This window comes from Bidens hawaiensis, unplaced genomic scaffold, assembly GCF_021521415.1.
Source record: "Bidens hawaiensis isolate Kalapana, Puna unplaced genomic scaffold, B.hawaiensis_p1.1 tig00001179_1, whole genome shotgun sequence".
In the NCBI taxonomy this organism is placed as follows: Eukaryota; Viridiplantae; Streptophyta; class Magnoliopsida; order Asterales; family Asteraceae; genus Bidens; species Bidens hawaiensis.
Genome location: NW_027491068.1, coordinates 1,423,043 through 1,448,118, shown reverse-complemented (window position 1 = coordinate 1,448,118; position 25,076 = coordinate 1,423,043). Strand labels below are relative to the sequence as shown.

At 37.7% G+C, this 25,076-nt stretch overlaps 1 pseudogene across 1 annotated transcript; it reads right to left on the bottom strand.

The window, feature by feature from the left end:
- Positions 1-3,499: 3,499 nt before the first annotated feature.
- Positions 3,500-12,858, bottom strand: LOC143563136 (chromatin modification-related protein EAF1 B-like; annotated as a pseudogene). The gene is made up of 20 exons (XR_013140608.1): positions 12,584-12,858; positions 10,690-10,849; positions 10,452-10,506; positions 10,173-10,267; positions 9,347-10,071; positions 9,147-9,289; positions 8,905-9,060; positions 8,627-8,812; positions 8,442-8,522; positions 8,060-8,117; positions 7,479-7,963; positions 7,355-7,408; positions 6,166-6,223; positions 5,934-6,022; positions 5,728-5,862; positions 5,518-5,655; positions 5,307-5,426; positions 5,119-5,216; positions 4,825-5,028; positions 3,500-4,739 (listed from the first exon to the last, which is right to left on the bottom strand). The product of XR_013140608.1 is annotated as a chromatin modification-related protein EAF1 B-like (transcript).
- Positions 12,859-25,076: the final 12,218 nt, after the last annotated feature.

Below are 25,076 nucleotides of genomic sequence, written 5' to 3'. Positions count from 1 at the left end.
TTTGTGTGTGCCCTCATTTGTGACAAATTTTGGATCCACCACTTGTTGCATATGAAACTGGCATCCTTCACTGTATAGTTTGAAGTTGGGCTTCTTCACAGGTGATTTTTCATTATGTATGTATGTATGTATGTATGTATGTGTTTTTAAGCTTTTTTGGGATAATGGGGTAGGTGCACTAGCAAACTTTTGTCTTAAGGGATGTAATGTTCGGATGAGGCATGGTGTTAGGAGTTTTGATTTATGGTCATGACTTAATATTCTTGTAACTTGAGTGGGAAGGAATAGATTGAAATAGTATACACTACGGATGAGTTAGCTTTTAGTTGCTATAGACATCTTCCTAATTGGTTATGTATTTAATTATTGTGTCTTGATGTTATCTAAATGTGGGTAAACTTTTATTTATATTGTGTAATTGCCAATTGTTATAACCGATTAAATGTGGGATCTAGACAAACCAACTTCTTGTAGCGACTGCTTGTTAACTTCAACGACTTGTATTGCCATTGGTATATCTCAGTTAGTGAGTAGCAGTTTAAGTTAGGCGTTTATACCCATTTACTTTGATTTCCGGGCAACATTATTAGTTTATCAACATTATCCCCACTTTAAACAAGTTTAATGTGGTTTATCTTTTTCATGTACTTTTTATTGTTTCAGGAAAATATTGTTTTCCATGAAAACGAGGCGATGCCCAAGTAATTTAAGGAGTGACTATAACTTCTATGGAACACATGCTAGAAAAAGAGGCAATACAAAGTGTTTGTGCCAAGGAGAAAACAACAAAATCTGCATCGAAGGTATTCAAGAGAGAAGATCTTTGAAAACAAGTTGGTACACCCGATTTGAAATCAAAACAGAGTAAGGAGAAACATTAAAGATTGCTAGAGTTCGTCAAATAAATTTTCCGGGGTTGGAGAGCACAATATCCACACTAGTGAGTATTGAAGCTCATGGTATAGATGAACTAACTACTCAGCAATAGTTGTTTAAGACATTTTGTACTTTTTTTTTGTCTAATACCTTTTAACCATCAGAACTGATTGATTTGTACGGTTATGATATTTTGAGAATGAAGAAAGAAATGGATTAGGTTTAAGAATATATTACTATTGTTGAAGAGATCTGTTAGTGATTGTTAATACATATTGGGGAATGATTTATAGGCTCTAAAAGTACATGCTTGGGGCTACAGTAAAATGATATCTACGATTAATTTTCAGTCTTTAATAAAAGGCATATTAACGACCGAAATTCAGTAGTATTGTGGACTATATCTTAGTCTTCAAAACACCTTATTGGAGACTGATTTGATATGAAATCATAAATCTAATAAAGCATATTAGGGACAATATAGACATGTTTAGAGGATTGATTTTCACTTCATAAACTTATGCTTTAGGGATTGAACTATCACAATATCCCAGACTAATTTGCAGTCATCAAAAATGCATTGGAGACTGACATGATGTGGCACAAGGGGACAGATTAAGGACTAAAGTTGTATGTATCGAAGACTGATTGTTAGTCTTTGTTAGCGTCATACAATGAGGACTGATTTTTTAGTTACCAAAACCACTATCTAGGACTAGGCATTTGTTACTGGCTAGCGACTCAGTCCTCCATAACCATTAGGGACTAATTGTGGGGCATCAAAGACTAATTTTTCAGTCTCAAATACTAATCTATTTTGTAGTAATTAACCACTTTAACAAGTGGCGGTTATTCTTATATATCAAACCACCAAAATTGACTTAAGAGAGTCCCGTATGACCTCCCAAGTACATATTATTCTGCAAACCAAGGAAATTTCCCATTAACTTAATTAGTTATGTTTGTCCTAAATAGCAATCTTATCAAATATTGTCTAAAGATATAACGGTTGAGTTTTCAAATGGTTACACATTTTTTTTCTTTTTTTATGAAAATTCCAGCCCAATCATAACACGTAACATGGAATGCTATGTCAATTATCAGTACAATTTGGAGTAAATTCCGTAAATAACAATTCAATGGCTTCACAATTGAGTGGCTTATTGCATGGCGCAAAAATTCCCTTCATCTAACTTGGAGACAAGTAGTCTTTTTGCGCCAGGAGTATTAATGTGTGACCACGTCATCACTTGAGGCTTGTCCACTGCAAGCCTCTTATGTGGGAGGTCTTGGGTTTAATTCTAGTCAAGTTTGGTGTAATTTAGGAGTGAATAACGGTAAAGGTAACATTTGCCATTTAAAAAAAGAAATGGGTCAGACCCGAATTTTTCCATAGCAAATGTTCTTGATTCTTGTCTTCGGTGAATAGCTTTGTACTTTTGTTAACCGATCATGTTAGTATTGGTATGTGGATGTTCAATTGTTTTGAGGTATCGATGTTATTATTAACAAATTTCGGTTTTTACCATTGTAATTGGCGATTTAGGCTATGTTCGGTAGGATGTAATGGAATAAAGGGGAATGGAATTGATGAGGAAAAGAATGGACAATGAAATGAAATGAATCATTACAATTCATTTGTTTAGTATGGTTAACCTATATGAATGAAATGAATTATTACTTTATGTTGTTTGGTAGAAAAAAAAACCCACGGGAATGAAATACAAATGACAAAGATATATACCTCGAATAAATAAAAATTAACAAAACAAAAAATGGCAATGGCGGTCATTATTGCTTGTGGCATGGAGTCGATGGTGGAGCTGATGGTCAAATGATGGTGGCGGCGAAGTCAGGTGGTAGTCAGTTAGTGGTGGCAGCGGCAGCGGTGGTAGTTGTGGTAGCGGGTGATCAGGTGGTAGTAGTTGTGATGGAGGGTGGTCAGGTGGTGGTGGTGGTGGTAAGAATAGTGGTAACAGTCAAGTGGTGGCGGTCAGGCGATGGCGACGGCAGTTAGGTGATGGCGGTGGTGGTGTGGTGGTAGATGTTAGGTGGTGCTGTTTGTAGGGTACAATGAATGGAATGAAAAAAAAGGAGGGATGAATGGTTTTAATGGAATGAGATTCTTGTGTAATGGTTGATTCCATTACATTGACCAACCAAACATCTCTTTTTTCATTTCATTCATCTTCTCATTCCTGCATACCAAACGGTACCTTAGTCTATTTCGAATCAGGCTAATTCTAAGCTTTCAATTTCTAGTAACCGACACCCTGGTTGGTTAGTGATGTACCGCACAATCAAAAGGTCGGGGGTTCAAATCCTGAAAAGTTCGAGTTGTAGTTTATTAATTGCTGTTAAAAGAAAGGGAGTAGTTTTTAAATTGCTATTAAAAGAAAGGAAGATGGTTTCATGGTCTTTTCTTTTCAAATAAAACAATAATGTAAATAACTAGCAAGTAATGCATATAAAGATCAGTAGAGAACACCAAAATCAAAGAAATATATGTTAGTTCTTTTAGAGACATGAATAAATGATGACCTTCAATGAAGCTTTTTAATGACATTGATGATTGATCTAAGTATACCCTAAATGAACTAGTATTCACAAAAGCTTCCCAACCTCCCACCAACAATCAAAACTACCCACCAAGAACAAAAGGGTACTACTACATAGGGCTAACCTAAGGTTCAAAAAGATAAAATAATAACAATGACAATAATAATAACAATAACAAAATGCTTTTTAAAAACCGGATACGGAAGTCCTGTACACATCTCTTTATCATCTTCCATCTCCTCATAACTTTTTACAAAAACACCCAATAATTAGCCATGTCAACATTACTCCAGTTTGGTTAATTTGTAACCATAATTGAGCTTCATCTGCAAAAGACAAGTTTTAAGTAGAGAACAAAAGATGTGCAATTGTAGAAATATAATTGCAAACATAAAAGAGGAGACTAACCTGTAGATTACTCATACATGATGATAACCGCCCAACCCAAATGGTATGGCCCATAAGGCCCATAACTACTTTACCATAAATAATTAGCATGTAAGTTGAGAGCTAGTAGTTATGAATGTTCAACAAAACTGATGGGTGGTTCAGATGGTTCACTCTCTGCAGGTACAACATTGGTTTCAGTTTCACTACTATTTGCATCATTACAAGGTGGATTTGGAACTGTGACAGCTGTACTTGACTCAGCTTGCTTGCTTCCCGTCTGGTCAACCGTGTTGAGTTTTCGATTAAGCAACAACAGTTTTTGAGCCGTCGTTTGTTTTTGATTAGCCAACTTCTGGTTTAACGAGCCAGAAAATTTGCTCTGTTGAGGTACAGAGCCATTCCCGAGTCCACCTTTCATAAGCTTCGCCTGCTGATGTGGCGGTTGATACTGCTGAGGTTGTACATGTGGCATCACAGGATTGGATGGAGAAAACTTCTGCCGTTGAAGCAACTGTTGTTGCTGAAGTTGTCTTTCTTTAGCTAATCTCATTGCGAAAGCTGGATTCACATGATGATTTGGAGGTCCTTGAAAGTTATTTGGATGTGGAGAAACTGCACGCGGGTATGACTGTTGAGTGGGTCCGGTCCCAGGCCCACTTGGCGATGCTTTCTGGTCTGTGTTCTGATTAGCCCGAATCATATGCGTAGGATCACGTGGACTCAACATTGGTGTTGATGATGTGGAACTCAACATAGATGGTGGTCTAGTCATCTTCATGTTTCTATTAGCCGCACCCATACCATTTCCACCAGGTAGCATGCGATTCCCACGGTCGTTAGCCGAGTGGGACCCAGGTGACAAACTTGACTGTTGATTGTTCCTTGCAGATAACATTTGACCATACTGCTTCATTCTACGGGTACAAAACAAAAGGTAAACTAGAAGTTAGAATTTGATATTAGAGAAAACTAATAGTGTGTAAAGGTTTACAATATTACCTAACAGATGGATCAAGTTGAGCAGATGCAGACGGGTTGGATGGAGCAGGTGCTGAGGTGGAACCAGAAACAGGACCCAAAGCAGGAAGCATTGGTGCAGCGGGCCCATGGTTCAGAGGTGGTAGCCCACCACTATGAAGACCTTGATAGCCAGCTGGAAGAACATCTGGGCTAGATGAGATTGCTTCAGCTAGTTCAAGTGGCCTTAAGATGAAAAGTAGACAAACAATGGTATTAGGGGATAACGGGATTCAGAAACAGAGCAAAAACAATGATAATAAAAAAATAACTCACGTGAGGACGGGCCCACCGTTAACGTTATTAGGGCAGACTTGAGAAAGAGCAAATGCATGAGAACTATGAGGCGGTTGTATGGTATCCTGATTATCATTCTTTGCAGAAAAAAAGAAAGAAAATATGAGTCAACAATATTGGAACTTATAATGTTACCAAGTACCAACCACGTTAGGGCAAAAAATCACCTGTCGCCTATTTCTATAAAGATGTTTTTGTCCAATCATAATAATTTTCTCAAAGTGAGTTTTGAGTGTATCTTCTTCCATCGGTCCCTGCAACCGCTGAAACAACTGTCTTGCACTACCCTGAATTGAGATATATCAAGATACATAACCAACTAATTAGCTAAATTCTGCGTGTAAAATAAATACAATTAAAAAAAATGAATATTGTTACCTCAGGAATGCCAGGCAAAGTAGACTGATAAGGTTGAGAAGACCCTGAATCCTCAGCACTATCAGCTCCATCGCCATTATTCATATCCATTAACATTTTGTGACGAGCTTTGCATTCCATTGACTTGCGAAATATGCACTGCACACGTGACAAATTAAAAATAATGATTAATGTAGTTGACATAATTTATCAAGCTAGAAAAGTACTTACTTTAAATTGCAAAGTGCTGTTAATGGCGTCACTAACAAGCTCCCAGTTTGGACCCATATCATGTACCAGCACAACAAGGGCCTGATCTTCAAACAATGACCATGGGCTTCCTGAACCGGGCTGCCTAACAGGTGTCTGCAAAGATGTTATTTGATTAATACATCATGCAAGAAAAATCTAGACTATTCCACAGAGTAATAGAATACCTTAGGTGCTTTGACTTTTCGAACACGATCGCGCGCCAGTAATTTCATGAACTTATTTGTGTTGGACATGTTACTCATTTGAGAAATTGCTGCATTAAGAAATTGGGTAAGAATGCCAAATATCTAATAGATGTCTCATCAACATACAAACCGTTACAGAAAGATTGTTAGATGTAATTTGGAAAACTATATTAGATATTAGTTAGTTTTCTATATTACAAATGAGACATACCACTACTTCCATTAGAGTCAAATTGATGTGTATCCAGTCTCCTTCTTGAGTGATCCTTCTGCATATTGATGAATGTAAAATAAATTAGATGGTTTATTACAGATAATAAACGGCTTTAAAAGGCTACGAGTCACAATGGGTAGTTTTTAATATGGGTTATAAATGGGTTGGGTTAAGTAGACCAGTAAACGTTCTTTGTTCCTTTTTTCTTGAATATTATAAATAACTAATGTATTAAAGACGATTAAAAAATTATATTACAAATTTAACTTTTTAAGTAAAGTAATGCAAGAGATTGGCATCATTCAAACATTCAACACGTTCCAACTTATTAAAAGTTTACCCATTTGACTAGTTAGAGGTCCAATTATAACCTTACAGGGCCCGACAAGTAACAACCATGAAAAAAAAATTATCTTCATAATATAGAGCTTAAACTCATGCGGCACCTTGGTTTATTGGCAGTGACACCAATAAATGACTTAAATGAGAATAAAACCAAAAGTGATATATGGTGCAACGGTTAATCCACTTTTCTTTAACATTCACTCCATAGGAGGTCAAGAGTTTGAATCTTACATTTTATACGTATTTTGAAATGTTATCTATTTATTCTTTCAAATCTAAATTTTTAATTCTTTTAAAGTACAATCTAAACAGATTAAACTTGGTATTATTTTGCTTGCATGTTTATTCTTTTTTTCTTACATGGCTTATACTTCTTTATCACAGTTGTTTTTTAAAACAACTTGGATGTACTGGTTTCAAGTGGCTTAAGAAATTCAAAATTGTGTTCAAATTTAACATGTAAGACTTTAATGTGCAAAAAATTCTTGAGGGACTTTTGTGAGAAAAAACAGAAAGTATGTTGACTTTTTATGGTATTTGCCCTAAAAAAACCCTTCTTTTCAGACTTTTTATGGTATTTGCCTTAACAAAACTTATTTGGATAGCTGAAGTCGTGGAACCGTTGGTTAGCATCTTGAGTATGAATGATGATAGTTTTGTATTTCTAAAATAATCTGACCCGACCCTAACACCGAAAATTAGCAACACCCATTTAAAGTTTTGGGCGGCCCGCCACTGAACATGTTATCAATCAACTCAACTACAAACCGTTAGCACTAATATATGGTGACATGACTAACATCAAAACACTGATTTTTTAGAAAAAAAGTTGAAATTTCACCTGGTCATTCTGAAAACTAGGATCAAGTTGCCAACGGTGCTCAAACGTAGATCCCTGCAAAACAATAAGAAATTTTAGTCACAAAAGGCAAACCACAACATGGACTGCAGTTAATGTTACATACATGATGTTTTTCCTTCTTTTTCTTTTTAGGTCTATTTGAAACTTCCATGGAGTCAAACTTTTCATAGTCTCCAGCTGACTCAGCTTCCAGATTGTTCTGTATTTGGGTCCCGCCATGTAAAACACTATGTTCATCCTGAAACGAATTAGTATCAGCACTCGAAGCGTTATTTGGTGCATGTATGTGCCCTGACGTTCCTGCATTATATGGACTTATAATCCTCTGTCTGGATGCAGTACGAACACGTTTTGTTGGAATTGTAGCATTTAAACTACTGCCATATCGTTTTCCAGGCTGATTTACAACTGTCCTTTCTACAGATTGCATGAATGGCACGTCATCGTCCGCTGCATATGATCTTGAGCCAAATAAATTGAAGTTCATTCTTCTTTTCTGAGCGGCTTTTGCAGATTTTCTACCTTCAACTCCACCTTGAAAATAATATTTGTTTGCTTCTCCCTCGTCTTCTTCAAATGCATCATTATCTTCAGAGATTTGAAGTACACATATAGTTAGTTTCGATTAGTATAATTTGTAAACAAGATCTGAAATTAAAAAAAAAAGAGTATAAAATACCATACCCGCAACAGCATCATAGCAGGATGTATCCACTTCCTCGTGCATGCTAGTGCCAGTTCTCTAAAGAGAGTAAAAACATCATTAGTCAACCAAGGTCAAAAGGGAAAAGCATGAAAGAACATAGAATGATATATGGCTACTTTTAGTTAGTTGGTAATGACAGAAAAGGCAAACGTACTTTCAATTATTAACATACGATGCAGTCCTTAAATTTATTTAAACAAGTTCCCAGATTACATTATAGATATAACATTTTAAATAATCATAGCGTATTTAATGAAGATTTGAACAACCTATCAGACTTGTGATCTAAACCACTTAAATGCATAAGATCATAGTACCAATGCCACCATAAACTTAATCGATTCCTTAGCATGTTTATACCTCAAAATGTAACACATGAGAATTAATAGCTTTTCTGTAAGCCTCAATTGCACCAGGTGGCACTGAATAAAAGAGATTCTCCTGCATTCCAGAAAACCAATGTAAATATAGGAACAGTAAAAAGTAAACATGCAAACATTGTTATATCCATTAAAACTGTAAAGATACAAAGTGTTAGTCCATACTTCTGTCAAATTATCATCCCATGAATGGTCCATGATGCCTAGATCAGATACAATATCAAAAGTCAAAGGTGTTTGACTTGAATTGCACTGAGCTAGAGAGCTATTATACTCCATGAACCTCGTAACATATCCCTGAATCCCAACTGCTTGATCTTTATCATGCGACTCTGGCCCCTTGCAATTCACCTATCAAATGTAAAAACATAAGTCTTCAAGTTGATTTGTAAAATATAACATTCTCAAGTATGTATGAAGAAAAAACTTCGAAATTAAAAGACCTGAATCGTGTGCCAGAACTGCATGACAGCCTCTGCAATGGTGTATGACAGTTCCTTCTGCTTGTGCAGTGAAATTTGTTGTTGGAATCGTCTCTGTGAAGCAAAAGCAACTCTTCTAGAAACTTGAGCAGCTGCAGTTACTTTCCAAAGGCGTTCCTGTTTCATGAAATTATATGTTTAATAAAGAAAAACTGATACACGACAAGGTTAACTTTGACTGACATGCATCAGCAGAAACAAACCTGAGCAAAATCATTAGCCAACCATGACATTTCCTCAAGAACAAAATCCCAATGCGATTTTAAACGCTTATCCAGATGCAAAGTTCTAACAGATAACTCAGCTATCCTCTTGCGTTTCGCCGATTAATAATTAATAATACAATCTTAAATAAGCTATAATCAAATGTATAAAGTTCTAAACACATGAAGATAAAAAAAACCAACCTCTATAATTCTCGCCTCTTCTAAAACCGAGTCTTCATGCTCCTTTGTTGCCAATTTCAAGTTTTCCTGAGAGCATGTATTTAGCTCTGATCCATCATTAGCATTTCCATCTTGACAAATGGGACCCAGCCCCACAACAAATTCAGATCCTTTCAATCCTTCATCTTCCTTAATATCAGGACCAATATTTAACACATTATCATTCTTTTCTGCACCTAAATTATTACTTTCTAAATTCTGTTCCACTTGCTTAGTAATATGCATGCCATCCCCATTATTGTCATCAAAACGTTGACTGGTTTGAGTGCATGATGACGAATCAAGCACCTTTGTGGGGCCAGGTATGTCTTTTATCTCTTCTGTATTCCCATTTGTGGGAAGAACATTGGAATCTGTCAATTGTACCTGGTCTATACCCCCTACAGAATCAGGTTCATTTTCTAAATGACGGAGAGAATTATTTAAAGCCACGTTAGCATTATCATGTGATAATCCTTTATAATCCCTAGAAGCATGTCGAATCGGATCACGAGTTGAGCGAGATCGAATCCTACGTTTATATGACTTTTTAGGCAGTTCTAAAACAGCAGAATCGCCTGATTCTTTCAAAAGCATAAGATTATCAGCACTGTTTGGTTCACAAGGAACGCCTAGTCGACCGCTACTTTCAACAGAATCTCCATGAGGTGAAGCAGTGATTCCAAAACTACCCTTTGCTTCACTACAGTACCATAAGAAAATCATAACAAAAAAATATATTAATAATGATGATATAAATGGTTGAAAAATAGCCGGTGATTATATTAAACCCTAGATACAGACCTTGTTACAAGCTGCTCAGGGTGCCCTTTTAGGGATGTGGACTGGAAGCTAACAGATGTTGCATTCCCAGGTTTCAAGTCTAACGGATCTCCACCCTGCAAACAGCATACAATTTGTCACCTGTTTGTGCCTATAAGGCTTTGTAACATGAAGATAATAATAATAATAATAATAATAATAATAATAATAATAATAATAATAATGATAATGATAATAATAATAATAATAATAACAACAACAACAGTAATAATAATAACAACAACAATCTAGTCAACCTACTTTCTGTAGAAATTCTAATTCTTTTCTAAACTTCTCAGCAGCAGTGAATGTTTGCCTGCAACAAAAATGATCCGTTATTATGTTCGCCTAGATTTGACAAAATAATAGGAAATGATTACCAGCATTCCCTCAAAATCCACACTGTTACAACAAATATACTCAAAACACCATCAAGCCCACACCCTCAAATCCAAACACCCCCTAAAGTTTGCAGTATACAAAAGAGTGCCACTGTTACCTGAGTTCTGCTTGAGTTTTCTCAAGATCTAATGATTGCTGCAGAGATGGTGTTGAAGAAATTCCAACTCCTCCCATGGAATCAAGCTCAGCATTGACTACAAGCACAAATCCTGTAGTACATCCATGCATACCAACTCAAAGCACTTACAGGTTTGTTCCTGTCACTGATTCAGAAACTTAATCAAATACTAAAGAAAAGACAGAGAGAGAGAGAGAGAGAGAGTCAAATATGATTCATACTCAATCGGCTGCAATGGGATTACATATTTACATACAAAACGTACTTTCAAGCCGAGAAGAAAATTAGCAGTCTAGACGATGAAACATACATGTCTATGTGAGAATCATGGGACTAAGTTGAGAAGCAGTAGGCACCAAATATCATGAATTGTTTACCCAATCATCTAAAATATTAATAATTAAATAACACAGAACCAATTTGGAGTCTGGACTACACATCTTATTGAAGCTGTTTCATACACGACTCTAAAAGCATATCCCACACACTTAGGGTTGTAAACGAACTGAATGTTTCGCGAACAGTCTCTGAACCGTTCAGCGGGAAGTTTGTTTACGTTGGTTTAATTAATAAATGAACGAACACAAACAAGAAATTTTGTTCGTTAGTTAAATGAACAGACATGAACAGAGGTTGCGTCCGTTCATTTAGGTTCGTGAAGGTTCAGTAATGTGTTCATTTATGTTCGTTTGTTTATATTCGTTAGTTAAAGGTTTGATTTATATTTTTATTGTATTTTATTTGTAATAACCAGCCTAACATTTAACTTTTATAATGAATTGTTTATGTTCAGTTCGTTTTGTTAATGGTTTATTTTATATAGTCTTGCTTTAACTAACAACAAATTTATCCTGTGCTTCGTTGACGTTATCAGAATAAACCCGCCTATTGGAGGATGATTATGTTTATTATTATTAGTATATCAAGTGCTTAACTTTATGTTTAATTAAGATGATCATGTCTAATGTTTTGGATTAAGAATGTTGCTTTATTTTTCTTAAATAGTACACGTTCGTTTGCAGTCATGAACCATTCGTGAACAAGCTCAACTTCTTAACGAACAAACAAGAACAAGATTTTCCATTCGAATAGTGTTCATAAACCGTTCGTTAACATGTTTAATGTTAAACGAACGAACATGAACAAGGCTTCGTTCGGTTCGGTTCGTTTACAGCCCTACACACACTGTTTTTCATAGACTACACATCTTATTGAAGTAGTGCACAAGGGTCGTCTTCTAAAACTAAAACTAAAGTCATAAATTTCAGAGAACAGAACACGCTTACTATAGGCACTAGTAATGATAATAATTAACATGATTCTTATATAAACATAAATAATCATATTTACGGTAATCCGTAGAAACTTGATTTTATAATCAAGGAAAGGAATACGTTCGTCAATTGTCACCGACAATGAAGATCATAATTAATAAAACAGACCCAATTTGGAAATAATCTAGATATCAGCCGATTCACGAATCCAAGCAACACAATCCAATAGTTTAGTTGATCACACATGATCTAGGCGTTCGAGTAACAGTTAAACCATTCACATTGCACAGAAAAAGCAAACCAGTTCAATTCACATCACTATAATATTATTATTTCCAACAATTTCACTGTATATTCCACTCCATTGCTGAGTACACTACATGCCCACGTGCAATTCTCAAAAAAAAAACCTTATTTTATTTACATAACACTTGGTTACTTTCCAAGCATGCATTCAATCAAATTACAGCAATAAAACACTGCAATTGCACAATTACACATTCACAATCCAATAACCAACTCTAATTAAAATTGCCAATAATTAGGGCTTACACAACACACAACATTTCATCCAATTCTAGGGTTTCTGCAGCTTATACCTGAATTGAAACCACCAATGCAGCAATATCCAGCTTAGAAACGTTTCCCCTATACCTTTGAATTCTAATTGGACGTAAAATGGATCAATTTTGAGAAATGAAATCGAAATTTGCCCTAGAAAAAATAGGACGTGAATGAATTGGGTTTTATGACAAAATGAGCGTAATTGCTCTGGAATTGTACGTGTACATGATACATATGAATGAATTTGGTGTCAAGATTTGTGTGTTTATAATGTTGTTCGTTCTGGTTCGTCTTCAAGCTCTTATTTGGCTCTGCAAATAATATAATAATAATAATATTATTATTTTCTGTGTAAATTTAGTGGGCTGGACAACATGCAGACGTCGACGAAGAGGCCTTTTGGGCTTTTTGTTTATTAAAAGGGGTTCCAAATCTATCTTTCTATCTGTACTAGGGTTGTTCACGTGCCGAGCCGAACCGAGCGAATGGTTGCTCGTTGTTTGGCTTGTTTACAACCGAACTGAACCGAGCGGCTGAAATTCGAACCGAGCGAAAACCGAAACGAGCCAAAATCGAATCGAGCATTTTTCGATCGAACATCGAGCGATTTCGAACATTATTTATTTATTTTTCACTTCAAAAAATTCAATAAGAAATAAATTTAAATGTTATAAATAATATATTTTATAAATAAATTAGTAGTTTTTAGACAAACATGTTTTATATTATAATTTTTTATTATAAATAAGTTTAGAGTGAGATATAATGATCATGTAAACAAACTTTTAGTTTTCTAAAAACTTGAATTGAACAAATAAAACTATAAAATTAACGGAATATGAAAAATTTTAAGGGGTAAAAATAATTGTAAGCTTATATTTATGTGTTTTGTCTATATATTTATATATTTGTTCATATATAATTATATATAAAATAAATTAAAAATATTCGAGCCGAGCCGAACCGAGCATACCTTTGCTCGTTGCTTGGCTCGCTTACAAACCGAACCGAGCAGAGCGGCTCGTTTTCAATCGAGCGAAAAAACGAGTGAGCATTTTCCGAGCAATTTTCGAGCGAGCGGCGAGCGGTTTGGACGACCCTAATCTGTACTAATAAAATAAATTAATTCTGAACACATGACATTCTGAAATTAATTCTCACTATTAAATTCCTTTCAAAATGACTTCTTTTCTGTTGATGGAAAAGAAAAAAAATCTCGGTTCTAAATAGTATTGATTGTAAATTCAACATGCCGTATTAATTGCCCAATCTCTATTAATTGAAATATTAATGTCAGAAATTATATTCTAAACATACTTAATATATATAAAAAATATTAATATAATAATTACGTGTCATAAATATACTTTCTTTAAAATTAAAATGTATATATAAAAGAGTTTATATTTAAAGTGTACAATGACATCAATTTTTTTAGACATCTTCATATTGAAGAAAACTATAATAATTTTTTTTTATTTTTTGTACAAATATTCAGTCTTAAAAATAATCATAGACAAATTTTCCATTTGTTTATTTATTATAATATTATTGTGATAGTTGAACAATAGTGTATTTATAAGAACAACATGAAAGTTGTTCAAAAAGAAAAATATTGTGTTTTTTGTCTACGGTCAGGTATGAAATGTATAACATTTTTGTGAAAGAGTTTAGCTACATCTTTCACATTGAAAGACCTCATAGTTTCAATGTTGCTTCAAGTGGTATTGCTTCATTACTGTATACCGATAGTAGAACAACCCATTCTCGATTTAAAATTCAAATATATTTGATGGTATATGATAGAGTTTAAAATCTAGACTCAAGCAAAAGATTCGATTACTTAGATAAAAGACCCAAAAGGGTTAGTCTCCATATTACAATTACAATATAACTTGATATATTTTAGATAACTTAGGTGATGTTTGTTTTTTAAGACAAAAATTGTCTGCAATCTGATTTCATCTGATTTAATGTCTGCAACTGAAGACGTGGTCTGAAGGTCTGCAATCTGAAAATATAATACTGTTTGTTTTATAAACTGAAAATCATCTGCATAAGCTGAAAATTAGTTACCTATCATATATATTACAGTAGATAAAAGTCATTTAACGTTTGTAGAGTGCTAAAATAATTGGTAGTGGTGTACAAACTATGGAAGTGGTGTTGGTAGACAATTGTGGTAGGCGGTAAACGGTGGGTGGTGGTGATAGACGGTTGTGGTGGTGGGTGGTGGACGGTGATGGTGGCCGACAATGGGTGCTGGTGGTGATGAACGGTGGTGGTGGGTGGTGGTGGATGTTGGTGGCGGGTGGTGGTGGTGGCGGCGGACGGTGGGTGGTGTGGATGGTGGTGGCGGGTGGTGGTGGCGACGGACGGTGGGTGGTGGTGGTGGTAGTGGACGGTGGTTGTGGCCGACAGGGGTGGTGGAGATGGACGATGGTGGTGGGTGGTAAACGGTGGTGGTGGTGAGTGGTTGACGGTGGTGGCGGTGGACCGTGGGTGGTGTTGGTGGTGGCGGCAGACAGTGGGTGGTGGTGGCGGCGGAAGGTGGTGGTGGGTGGTGGTGGCGGCGGACGGCGGATGGTGGTGGTGGCGGCGGACGGTGGGTGGTGGTGGTGTTGGACATTGGGTGTTGGTACTTGGTATGATGTTAAGTAGTGTGAAGAAGTATGAAGATGGTGAAAAAGCTTATTTTTTGTGACCATAAAAACAGTTTTCAGATCTTTTTTTTTAAACAAACAGTCTTCAAGGGCTTATGTCTGTGCGCCCGCAGACATAGGCTCCTTGCAGACCTTATAAACAAAACAAACACAACCTTAGACTCCCTAAAATAGAAGATATCTAGCTTTATTTATACTAAAAAGGTCATAAGGAGTTTCTCCACTAAATACGCCTCTTGACTTTGACTTCCCTAATTAAGCGACTTTGACTCCTTATAGATGACTTTGACTAGGTCCAATAAATAGCTTTGACTTTGACCCGACCCTTCTTGTGTGATGGGTTCGTATCAATACTTCCCTCCCGCAGAAACGACTTGTCCCCAAGTCGAGTCGAAACGGATCGAGGAGGTTTTTGCAGACCATGATCAAAACCTTGAATGATGACACCACCAATGGAGCTGAATTTGGTAGCCAAGCATTTGGTGGTAAATGAGTTGTTATGAGCTGCTGGAAGGTAACTAAAACCATTGTCCTCGCTGCTGTAATTTATAACTTATGAGTTTGGCCGTTAATAGAGAAGACCATGAACATCACCTTCCAATTTGCTTGTATTGGAAAGCACCCACTCCCGAGTGCATGTAGGCTGATTTCAGGGATGTCTTCATGGTGGTTGATGGGTTCGTCACCTTTTTCAACAATCTGATCTTCTTTCTCAACAACTTCAAGTGTGAGGGTTTGAAGGTCGGTCTTGGGATGGTATTTGGTGCTGAAATCAGGGAGTATGTGAGGTGTAGATACGTAGGAGGTGATGATGTTTGGCACAATAGTAGATGGAACCTTGAAAGTGGTTGGTTGCATCCCTTTTATGTGTTGAGCATCATCAAATCTGCCAGAATCGTTACCTGATTTCCCATGTGGAATGTAGTGTGCTTTAAGGGCCGCTATCTCATCCCTAAAATGACATTCTATAGCTTCAAGGTGAGAGTTAATGGCCGCTAATTGGGCAACAACGGAATCAATATAGGAACCTTCGTCTTTAGTGGTGGAATGTGCCATCGTTTCCCGGCAACGGAACCAAATGATAGAGTCTAGAATCTGGACTCAAGCAAAAGATTCGATTACTTAGATAAAAGACCCAATTCGAGAAGGGTTAGTCTCCATATTACAATTACAATATAACTTGATATATTTTAGATAACTTAGACTCCCTGAAATAGAAGAGACCTAGCTTTATTTATACTAAAAAGGTCATAAGGAGTTTCTCCACTAAATACGCCTCTTGACTTTGACTCCCCTAATTCAGTCCTTGACTCCCCTAATTAAGCGACTTTGACTCCTTATAGATGACTTTGACTAGGTCCAATAAATAGCTTTGACTTTGACTCGACCCTTCTTGTGTGATGGGTTCGTATTAGTATAAAACGACTATATTTGTAATCATGTCAATATGTCAATGTAGGTGGGGTTTTTATAAATGGGAGAGCTCTCATGAGTTATTCATTCACCGATCAATTCTGCATTATCAGTATCACATCATTTATACCCTAAAGTATCCACAAATCATAAAATCACAAGATACATCCATCCGCAAGTACCCTACAACTTTTTTTTTTCATTTAAAATAAATTAAACAATTACATGTAATTAAAAATTTATTAATATTAAAATTTAAAAACATTAAATAATTTTGAAAACCGGAAAAATAAAATACGACAATTCAAACAAAAAATTTAACATACGAAATATCATGTAAAAGCTAAATACAATAACGCTAAAAAAATTTGTGGCAAACATTTGCCATTGAATGAACTCATACACCCTACCCATATGGGTGTAATGTCCTCTCTTAGGGAGTGCTTTATGTGTTGAAAGATTGTAAGTGAATGAGAGAGAAAATTTAGTGATTTTTTTGTATATTTGAAAAGTTAATGTTACACCATATTAGTGGGATCTTCATACACCACTTTTCACATATATGATTCGTATAGGCTATACGAACCGTATAGGCACCGAGTCCTGTCCGTTTGTGTCGGAAGTTGCCCATTTTTGTTTCTGGTGCCTAGTATAGACATATATGGACCGTATAAAAACTTCTTTATAACTGATTAAAAGTTGAAAATGATGTGTGAAATAAATGTGTTTCTTAAACTTAAATACTCTCCTAGATGGTAAATGTTCTCTCTGTATATTAGAAATTAGAATTTAGAAACGTGACACCTCTTAAGTGAAATAAAACGTATTGTTTTCCACCAAGTTCATATTGTTAAATGAATAAATATATTTTGTTGGTTATGTGACTCAAATATATCATGTGTAAAATTGTTATATGGTATATCAATTAAGGATAGTGATAAATCTAATTATAAAGCCTATCTATAGTGCATAGACACTTTATAGTTTATATACAATAATCAATCAATGATCAAGCAAACAACAAACATTTGACCAAAATATATTGATAATCTTATCAACCATCATAAAAATAAAAATATTTCATGTTTTACACTTAGAGAACTGAAAATCTGCATATACGGGTTATATAGGGCTATACGGCTCATATAGACTCGTAAAGTCCTTTTTAAGTTGTTGGTAACAGCCGGTCAAAGCCCAGTTCAACAGTTTTCAGCAAAATGTTTCCATACAGTTGTATAACCCTATACGAGTCGTGTAGGTTTTATGGTGTAACTCATATACGATTTGTTGAAGACCTATACGGCTCGTATAGGGTTGTATAGATCGTATAGGCTTCAAAAAGTTCGTTTTTGTATCTCCTCTGTACACTTGTTAATCATGTGTGACATATACGAGCCGTATAGGCCTATACAGTGATGGGGGTGGTGTATGCAGATCATATCCCAGTTACCATTTTTTGAAATTGGTTGTGAGTAAAGAAAAGAAAAAATGGAATGATAAATGTATTAAAAAAATATTATTTAATTAAAAAAAAATAAACTTTTCATAAATAATGTAGTTTATGCATGTTCTTAGTTGAAATTAAATTGAATCCACAAATCTATAAAGCTAAGTGCATTTCTTTGTATTAACTATTGACATTCCTCATGATCAAAATATTCTTTTTGATTTGGTTTTGAATCTCTTCGAAGGAACTCCCAAATACGGAAAAATCGTCCATGAACACCTCCATGGAGTCCTCGATCATATCATGGAAAATGGCCACCATACACCTCTGGAATGTGGCCGGAGCGTTACACAGTCCGAGCAGCATACGTTTGTAGGCAAACGTACTGTAAGGGCAGGTGAAAGTGGTTTTCTCCTGGTCATCGGGAGCTATGGGAATCTGAAAATACCCGGAGAAACCATCCAAGAAGCAGTAGTACTGCTGACCCGCTAAACGCTCCAACATTTGATCAATGAAAGGTAAAGGAAAGTGGTCTTTCCTGGTGGCATCATTCAGTCTGCGATAGTCGATGCAGACTCGCCATCCCGTCACAGTCCTCGTGGGAATAAGCTCGTTCCGCTCGCTGGTGACGACAGTCATGCCACCCTTTTTAGGAACCACTTGGACTGGACTCACCCAAGCGCTATCAGAAATGGGGAAAATGATCCCCGCATCAAGGAGTTTGATAATCTTCTTCTTCACGACCTCTTGCATTTTCGGATTGATCCGCCGTTGCGGCTGGACGACAGTTTTGAAATTTTCCTCCATGAGGATTTTATGAGTGCAAAACGAAGGGTTGATACCCTTGATGTCGATAATCTTCCATGCAATCGCCTCTTTGTGCTCTCGTAGCACCCTCAACAACTTCTCCTTCTCGACCTCCGTCAAAGCAGATGCAATGATAACTGGAAGCTTCCTCTCTTCATCTAAAAATGCGTACTCAAGATGGGCAGGCAGATCCCTAAGCTCTAAGGAAGAAGGAGGACTCTCGACCGAAGGTCGGTCCATAGGATCGTCTCGTACGATCTCGGCAGACACGCCAGATTCAGGGGTATGCGACTCGGTGTCGTCATCTAAGGACTGATTGGTTACGGCAACCATTTCAATCTCCGGAATCTCCCTATCGAGAATCTGGGTGTCGGAGGCAGATCCTCCACAAATTTCGCTGAGAAACTCCCCGACATGCTCCATGATGGTATCAATGAAGTATAAGGAGTCATCAGCAGACTTGGGGTGTTTCAGTGACTGTCGAACGTCGAAGGTGACGTTCTCATCCCCAACTCTCAGAATCAACTTACCCTCGCAGACGTCGATCAACGCCTGTGCAGTGGCAAGGAATGGTCGTCCTAAGATAAGTGGGACACTATCATCATCGTTCATGTCCAGGATGACAAAGTCCACCGGGAAGATGAACTTGTCGACACGAACTAGCATGTTCTCGACCACCCCTCGGGGGTATTTCACAGAACGATCAGCAAGCTGTATACTCATACGGGTAGGCCTCGGTTCGCCTAGTCCCAACTTGCGATACACGGAATACGGCATGAGATTAATACTGGCACCAAGATCTGCCAGTGCCTGAACAACCGTATTATCGCTCAAGATGCAGGGAATCGTGAAACTCCCAGGATTGGACATCTTTTCCGGTAATTTTCTCTGCAAAACTGCAGAGCAACCAGCACTCAGCGGGATGGAAGAGACCTCAGCTAACTTCTCCTTATTAGAAAGAATATCCTTAAGGAACTTTGCATATTTCGGCATTTGAGTTAGTGCCTCAAGGAATGGGATGTTAAGATGAAGTTGCTTCAGGAGATCAAGAAATTTAGTGTTCTGCTCCTCGTCTCTATCCCTGCGGACTCTCCCGGGAAATGGGAGTCTAGGTTTGTAGACTCTCGGTGGTGTGCTGGGTAATGGCTGGTCCTCGGCCTGTGCTGTACTTCCTGGGCTTCGCCTCTGATGCATCTTGGCCGGTGGAGACTCCATCTGAATCTCATCGTTTACCTGCTCTTCTACATCTACCGCAGGCCCCTGATTCACTGGCTTACTATGTGCCCCTGCACCGCTCCTCGTCGTTACCGCCTTCGCGAAAGCCTTCGGATTCTGCTCAGTGTTACTTGGAAGTGTACCTGGCGGCCTCTCATTCAGACGATTCGCTATCTCTCCTGTCTGCCTCTCAAGATTTTGAATTGACGCCCCCTGATTTCTCATGAATGACTCGTGTTCCCGAAATTTCTCTTGAGTCTCTTTGTGACGGGAATCCTCTCGAGTCATCAGCTGCGACAGCATCTGAGTCTGCTGTGCCATTATCTCCTCCAGCGTGGGCTTCTTCTCCCCACCACTCGCTCCTTCACCGGAATCCTGGAATAGACTCTGACGCGGCTGGAAGCCGGAATGATTTCCGTTCCTCCAGTTAGGATTTTGGTTATAAGAATTATAAGAATTAAAAGAATTAGGGTTTCAGATTGGATTATTAACGTAGTCGACTGCCTCCTCCTGGAAACCTACGGGACACTGAACGGTATCGTGTCCCCCTCTGCAGATCTCGCATAACTTACTTTTCACCTGCAGGTCCTTCACGATCTTTGCTAACGCTTCAACTTGTGCCGCCAGTGCGGTATTCGTGTCGACCGAGTGCATGCCGCGTGATAGGGAATCAACGGTTTTGGTACTCTTAGAAGGTGGTCGCTGGTATCCACTCATGGCTAAACCGTTAAATAAGGCAATGCACTCATCGGTATCCTTTGTCGTCAATAAGTTGCCTCCTGCAGCAGTGTCAAGCATATTCCGAGTCGCTTACGTCACTCCGTTATAGAACTTTTCAACAACCGCCCAGTCCTGCAAGCCGTGGTTCGGACATAAAGTGAGTAGGTTTTTGAATCTCTCCCACGCCTCGTAGAAACTCTCAGTGTCCTCCATCTGGAAAGAATGAATCTGGTTACGCAAACGAGCGGCCTTAGCCTGAGGATCGTATTTTTCCAGGAACTGGGTCTGCATGGCGGCCCAAGTAGAAATGGATCCCTGTGGGAGGGACTCAAGCCACAGACTCGCCTGATCAACGAGTGAGAACGGAAAGATGCGGAGTTTGATGGCGTCTTCGGATACGTTGGCAAGGTGAAACGTGTCGCAAATACGTGCGATGCGAGTGAGATGTGAATGCGGGTTTTCGTGGAGCAACCCGTGAAATTGAGCAGAATGGGAAATGGTGTTCAGAACGTTCGATGGAATCTGCCAGGTCGTTTGAACTGCTATAGCTGGTGGAGCAATGCTGGATCTCGCGCCAGCATCGACCGGACGGGCCCGGTCTGCAACTGTCCTCCTCGGTAGTGGATTCGCGTCGCCCATAATCCTATCCCTAATGACGGGTTCAGAAAAAGTAGGAGAAGAGAACGTATTACCGACGGATGTAAATGAACTGGAGGACGGTTTTGTACGACGTCTCTCAAGAAGCTCTCTCTCTGGTTCGGGAAATCCTTCAACTTCTGGTGGTCCTAGAGATCGAGTACGTCGCATACAACTATTTAAAATAATTAAAAGAAATTATAATTATCTAAACTATTTTAAACTAATAAACAAAACAAATAAGAAAGACAAGTAGTAAACATGGAAAATCTTGACTCGAGTCGTTCTTAAAACGCTTCAAACCGTGTCCCCGGCAACGGCGCCAAAAACTTGATGTGTGAAAATATATAATATAAATAAGGAACGAACCACAATTAAGCTTTAAATTTATAAAAACGAAAATCCTATAGAAACCACACAAAACCGGCAAGTGTACCGATCATAAATAGTATAGCATTAAGGAAGTCCGGATGTCGAACACAAAGACACGTGAAAACGTTTTTAATTATGAAACTCTAATTAAGACTTACCAAAATAATATTTATTTGATTTTTAAGATTTTATTTAACTACTTAACTTAATTAAAAGAAAACTGTTAACAAAATACTTTAAGAAAACTTTCGGATTAAATTCAATATGTAAAAACGTCTACCTAGGACTGACTCGTGTTTAATGAAAATGACAACGGATTGGAAAAACGTTTAAGATACCGGTTTCAAAAGATGACACAATTAAAAATCCTTTAAGACAGTCAAATTACTTTTCAGTCTCATCAACTAATCTCTAGTTCATTTGAATTGATTATTAAAACATTACCGGATAATTAATTAATTACGTGTTCTAATGACGAATTACCTTTCGGTCTCATCGACACACCATCCCATGGAACACCCAGTTATGTAACCAAGAACAGAGGAACAATTTAACCAAACCCTAATTAAGCCAACTCATTGCATAACACTTAAATTCAACAAGAGCAAAACCCGCTTTCGCGCGGTCCTAATTCTAGCAAATAAAAGATATGTGACAACTTTACTTCCTATCACCTTTCGGTCTCAAGGAAGGTATATTAACTGATTTTATATGATTAGTTACCCAACATATCCCTACGGTGATCAACCCGCAATAAAACCCAAAACACCAAGTAATAGGCTAAACTATGCAAACGATAATCAAAACCGATTCAATTAAAGCAAGCAAGTGGGAATTAAGTAACACATCAAAATTCACAGCCAACATACAACCTAATTATATGGTCTAATCAAATTTACATAATCAATTTTACAACTTAAACATTACCAATCCGTTTATTATGTCAATTACATGTCAACACTACATCATTCCTAGGTAGAACAACGAGTTTAGCTCATAATCAAATTTGGACAGCCATGAACACTTAATAAAAACATCATATTAACCAACATAAACATCATAAAACTCAACCAAGATTCAAGATCAATCAATAATAAACCAAACCACTAGTTACTTGCAAAACAATTCAATAACAAAGATCAAATCAAGATAGTTAGGGTTTTGAAAGATAAACAAAGTTTAGAGATGTATACTAAACAATATGGCTGAGATCTTTGGATGTTTTACGTTCCTAGCAGCTGCCCACAAGTCTCCTCTTCTTCCTCAGCCGTCCAAGAACCACCAGCCGCCAAACAGCTTCCTTTTTTTCTTTCTTTTTGGCCGGCGGCTAAGAGTTCCGATCGGCAGCCTTGAAGAACTAGGGTTTTAGGTTTTTTTCTTACTTGATTTCGGGTTTGGCTGATCAAGAATGGCTGATTAATTGTGATATTATCTTAATATAATATATTATAAGGCTTTTAATTCATGGGCTTGGACCGGGCCTTGCTTAAACTTTGAAAACTTGACACTTAAACCCTTCAAGTTCCTTTTTTTTCTTGTTCTTTCTTTCTTCTTTGCATCACCTACACAAGTTAACATGTCTTTGTAATATTTATCATTTAATCCCTTAAAGACATAAAAAAGTAATACTTTATTAATAAAAACAAGATAAAAACGTAAGGAAAAGAGGTGTGTTTTGCAACACATCACTTGGCCTCGGTGTTCACCATGTCTGGCACCAACCTTGACAGACGGTTGAATTCAGTGAAGTATTCTCGGTGCGTCATCTTACCCGCCTTCAGACTTAAGAACTTCATCTCAACCTTTTCTATCTCTGCATCAGCACAGAATCGTTTCATCACTAACTCCTTCAGATCGTCCCATCTCTAGGCCTTGACCTCTTCTCGAATCTTCCTTTGCTCAACTGTCTCCCACCAGTACATCGCCTCCTCACCGAATGATTGGGTAGCATACCCCACAGCTTGGTCGGGACGACATTCGCTAATTCGGATAATTTTTTCCATCGCGGTTATCCATTGAAGAGTAGCGATTGCGTCTCCCAAGCCGGTTAGCTCCGGTAGACCACAACTTTTGAAAGACTTATAGTTGCACCCACCTCGGCCCCTTTTCTTAGCATCAACCTTCACTGACTTAACCATGCTTGATTCTTCCCCCTCCCATTCATCATTTTTCTTACCATCTCCTTCCGCCCTTTCAGCGGTTCTTTCACGGCCTCCAGCAGACCCTTCAGCATTCCAGTTCTTCGCAGCAGCTGCTACCGCTTGAGCAATGGCAGCTTGAACAGCAGGGTTAAGTTGATACCCTTCGTTGTTACTTGGATTTCCACCGGCTGCACTTCCTTCGCCTTCATTGTTAGTAGCGGTCTCTACTGATGGCTCTCGGGCAACACGTGGCCTACCACGACGTCCTGTACGCCCTCCCTTTCCAGCTGCTTTCTTAGCTCCAGCAATTCGTATTCTATAAGGAAACACAAACGTCATCACTTAAGGAATCATTTAGTACAAGGATAGTTAGGCTAACAGGTAATAACAGTGGCCAGTTGTGGTTAGCTGATCACGTTACTTTCCGTGTCCTATACACTTCCTCTTATGAGTCTATTTGTGCTAGTTCTATTTCTAACAGTTAGACATTCAAACAGTTCATATCATCACGTACCCTATCCCTAGAAATTAAGCTAGCATTCATACATTCTTTATTTAGATACTATGCAAACATTTATTCATTATTCTACTTTACATGTGAATTTAATCACATACTACTTTACCTTTACTTAGCTTGCTTGAGTGACACATGGCATTCTCGTACAGGCATCTTCTTTCTTTTCTTACTTAAATCTCATTCTCTGTTCGAGTCTAAGCATGTAGGATGCTTAAATCTCTCGAACTTTGCTCTGATACCAACTTGTAAGGCCCCGTTACCGGTGCCTCACTTTAACGTTGGATTTACTCATAAACGCGGTTCTAAATATCAGAGTTAATAAAAACTTTCGCGGAATAACATAAAAGTCAACCATTCATTACAGCATCCATAACGTGTCTTTCAAAAACATAACATAAAACATAGCATTTCAAACATCACGACAATCTCCAGATGCCAGCCTCTTCGGATCCTGCCATGTGTCTTCCTCAAGCCAACCGCCTCAGTCGATTCGCCTGCGTGCATACTTAAAGTCAGCTACGCTGAGTGGTATCTAGTTAATCATACAACATACAAAACATTCACATACTAGCATATGCACCCGGAGGTACATACCTT